At 39.2% G+C, this 4,645-nt stretch overlaps 1 pseudogene; it reads right to left on the bottom strand.

Annotated features, from left to right (window-relative positions):
• Positions 1-1,091, bottom strand: part of LOC132053842 (sesquiterpene synthase 9-like) — a 10,114-nt pseudogene extending 9,023 nt beyond the window's left edge.
• Positions 1,092-4,645: the final 3,554 nt, after the last annotated feature.

Genomic DNA, 4,645 nt, shown 5'->3' with positions numbered 1-4,645 from the left:
GAAAATTTGGGAGGGAATTTAAAACCGTTGCAATAGAAAAAAACTCGTTGCCATATTACAACTATTGCAACGGTTAAAGAAAATCGTCCCATTAGGGACATGTATGGTGACGGTTTAGATACAATTGCAACGGTTTAGACGCTAAAGTGTAGCTATAGCATTCTCGTCCTTGTGCAACGGGTATAACCGTTGCGTGAAGATTTCTGCAGCAACGGTTGTATAACCGTTGAGAAGGGCGGCGCGTGCTTACATAGCCCTAATTTCCAGTAGTGCACCCATAAACAAGACTCTACTGGACACGGCTCGTAGACACACCCTAGGACGAAACTGCTCTGATACCACTTCTATCAAGACCCGCCAGAACGTGGGCCATGACGGGTACCCGGAGCTGACTACCGAGCACCACACATCGTACTACTATCGTCTTAACCTGTACACATGCAAACTCCATAAGACATGTACACATATATTTTTACATAAACCTTCGCGGCCGCAAAAGAATAATATACAAAATATACATCGAGGGTCACATATCATCCACTACCCACACGTGAGTATCTACGAGCCTCTAACTGAAACTCTGAATTCATGAGGCTGGGACAGGACCCCACCATATCCAAGAATATACACAAAAGAATATATCAGAAACAGCACCTCCGGTCTATGAAAGTGCTCATGTGCAAGCTGATCCGGCTCCTAGGAAGCTGGATCGTCTCCCTGTCTACCTGTAGGCATGAACACAACATCCAAAAAGAAGAGGGATGTCAGCACGAATAATGTACTGAGTACGTAAGGCATGCATCACGAAATAACAAGGGAACAAGAAGATAAAATGGAGACAAGGAGATAACCGGTGACTGCTTGCCTCTTAAGGCGGAGTCATACATGCATACTCGTAAAATATCATCATGTCATGTATTGCTGCGGAACGTGCAGCCCGATCCATATATCATCATATATCAACATATTGCCATGGAACGTACGGCCCGGTCCATTACCTATATGGCCCGCGTCCGGGCATCCCGCGTCCGGGATGATATCATAAGATACCCGATCGTGTGGCTAGCGGGTCTATACTCACCATTCCCCATGTCCCCTATATGCATATACATATCATATACACATATAATATACGTAGCATGCATAAGAGCCCAAATAGAGGTGCGCTTTATCGGAGTGACGTAAGGTCGTAAACCTCCGAGTACAGTATGGCGTCATCGTCACCGTTAGGTCTCACCTTGAATGGTCCATGACATAAACTGAGGCCATATGTTATATAGCACACTCTTACATAAGCTGAGGCCATATATTATATAGCACGCTTAGTCACGACGACACGAAATCATCTAGAACCTTAGTCTTGAAAATCTCTAGGATTGGAGTCATCGTACGATCCCTCAGAAACTATAGACTTCTGGCATTTCTAGGAGTAAAAATATTATGGAAGTCATGTATGGAATCAAAACACAGGGGGCATGCCTTTGAAGGAAAGGGGATAGCCTCACATACCTTTGTCGTTTAATTATCCTATCGCTTGCGCGTTCTCATTTAATGCACACGTTCTACCTTCAAGAGGATTCGTATCGACATTAGCTAGACAATTATAAGAACGCGCTTACTAAAGCTAGAAAAATTTGGGTAGCATTTCGTTTGTTTATACTACTTCCTCCATATTTTATATCAACTCCCAAACATTTATAACAACCATCACAATATCGTAAACAACAATCGTCATTCGTTTACTTTATTCACATTTCACGATTTCCTTTCAATTTTCCAAAGTCATGATCATAGTTCACTATCATGTTTCCTCACATATAGTACTCATCCCATGTTCTACATACCATTCATAATCTACTTATAATCATAACACATCCATATCAATGATTTATCCCAAACTATGGCTCAACAATGACACTATTCCCACATTTATGACCCATTTTCTATATTCTTCCACAATCCAAGTGTTTCAACTTTTCAATACCTCCAATAACATGAAAAGATTATGAAACTTACCTTAGATAATGGTAGGATAAGCCTTGAGTGGAATACTCCCTTTGCACCCAAAGCCCTAATTCACTTCCTCTTAGAATTTCTTGACTTAGATGACTTTAATATGTTTCACAATCTTGATTCTTGTTGGTTTGATGAAGTTGATCATAGATTTTCTTTGAATTCTTGTGGATGAAGTGTATGGAATATTCTAGAGGTCTTGAGAGAGATGAAGAGAATGTAGGGAATGGAATAAATGAAATGAGAACACACTTATATAATCAGAACTTATTCAGCTCGTCGGGACTTCCACGGACACTTTCACGGTCCGTGGAACATTGCACGGTCCGTGGATCTGGTCGTGGTTCAACACCAGCCAGCCACCAACTCTGCTGGGAGTTATACGGACCCTTCCACGGTCCGTATAAGGTTACACGGTCCGTGGAAGTGGCCGTGCAACTCACAGTTTTCCCGAAGCCGTTCCCGTCGTCTCGTTTGATCTCCAATCCTTATGGAACCTTCTTAACACTTGTTTAACACTTCATCATCAATCTAAGGGACGTTATAACTCTTTCCCATAGCATCATTAGAACGTCATTAACTCGATACTCGTAATTCTTGTCCGACGCACAACATATGACTCGCTTTCCTTAGCAACTTTCCTTTCTTACCTCGAATGCCTTTGGAAATCTTAATTAGGACCGTTAAAGACTATTTCTTACTTATCAAAACATCGTATACGTCATGCCTTTTGTGAGTCTATTCACTGTACGCTAACGAAAATTTGCGAGGTGTAACATTACGAGTTTTATATACTTATAGGAAAATATGGGATATATTATTAAGTTCATTTTAAGTGAAGCTCAATAAGTCCAAACCATAGTCCTCATAACTAGATCCATCCAACCACAAATCAAGCCCAAAGTCCGTCTTCAATCCGAGCAATTGAGTCCATAAAACGTCACAATATTTAGCCCAAGGGACTGGCCTTCAAAAATGTCATTTTTAACCATGTAAAGTCCAACTTCCAGTTTCAGCCCAAAGGTAAAAATCAGTTTTTTGCCCAAGTTTCATCAAGTCTAAAGGTTCAAAATGCACCTAGTTTTTCCAAAAAAAAAAAAAAAAAAGCAGCCCAGAACACGTGCCTCTTTCAAAAATAAAAATAATTGGTTTTGATCAAGTTTTTTGTGCGTAATTTGTGCTCAAATATTCAGTTATGCAATTACGCTCTTTTGTCTCAAACAAACCATTTTTTTCTGTCTAAAATCTACATTGTTGTTTTTAGTTTCCCAAATGATCTCCTTTGTATAAAACTTTTACGTAATTTCAACACCGAGTTTCAGTTTGAAAAAAAAAATCACTTTGTTGTCCTTATCCCAAATTCATTGCGTTTAGCAAAATGTTCATGTTCTTAGAGGCCAATTATTTGAAAACCAAAGTTGATGGACTAACACTTATTTTTATCTTGATTACTTAATTAACTAGGTGGTGACCCTAGTTCTACATCCCATAAGCCTTCACTAATATAAAGGTTTAATTTTTTTTAAAAAAAAGACATACAACAAATAAGATGAAGAAAGAGGAAGAATTTCAATTGTTAATGGGCTACCCACCCCATTAGTGCTATTTTTACCCACAGCTGGGCCTTCAAATATTAGCTTCCCTTACATATGTGTACTTAGCCATGATCAGCTTTGGAATTGGGCTGTGGCCCAATTCCTGTATGGAAGAGAAGGACCCGAAAATGTAGCGAGAGGTTTTTAAAAAAATAAATAAAAATTCAAATTAATAACTTATATACCTAACAATATACACCAAGTAAATCAGAGTGTTAACAGCAATGGCCTTTGGGCCCAATAATCAAATGATCATCAAATGTTGAAAGTCCAAGAGGACTAATAGCAGGCATACATGCAGTGTATACTGCAGTATACAGTGATATACACCTCCATGAGGATGCATATAGGGTAAATAATAGAAAACTCTTGCCCTCATTTTCCCGATGTTGCACAAGTTCCAAGGGATTTCTAGGAATCCCCGACATGGCTAACATCGGGAAAGGTTCAAGCTTGATCTATAATGACCAAACTAACCTCCTCACTAAGGTACTCGCGTAGTATACTTACAATACACACATGTATACACTTTAGACTTAGGCAGATATGAAGTACATTTGCACACAGAGGCAGAAAGAACTCTTATACATAAAACTTGTAATATTTAGTCATGTTCAGGATCCCACAAGGGAGGCTAGCACTTTTGGAGATGCACAACCATTTATACTAAGTCTACTATAGTGTCTATGCCTAGGCAGAACCAAATGGAAATCACTTTATGGTGCACAAATTTATACCCAGCTTAGACAAAATATATTAACATTCTATAGTAGCATATAGAACCCAACAAGGTATCCAAATCACATTCAAACAATACAAGTTTTGGACTAGGCATGACAATATGGACAAACAAACAGAGCAATCTTATGGCCAAGCATGATGGACTAACTAATAGGCCTGTAAGCCATCCATACAACCAAATGTGGTGAGTCAACTACACAAAACCCAAGGAACTAATCAACATAGTGGATTGTAGACCAAATGAATCCAACAGTTTAGACAAACATACAAGGTTGGTTTAATGAGGTAGCAGGGTC

This window comes from Lycium ferocissimum, chromosome 4 (genome assembly GCF_029784015.1).
Source record: "Lycium ferocissimum isolate CSIRO_LF1 chromosome 4, AGI_CSIRO_Lferr_CH_V1, whole genome shotgun sequence".
Lineage (NCBI taxonomy): Eukaryota > Viridiplantae > Streptophyta > Magnoliopsida > Solanales > Solanaceae > Lycium > Lycium ferocissimum.
Note: the sequence above shows the minus strand (reverse complement) of the source record. Positions and strands in the feature narration are given on the sequence as shown.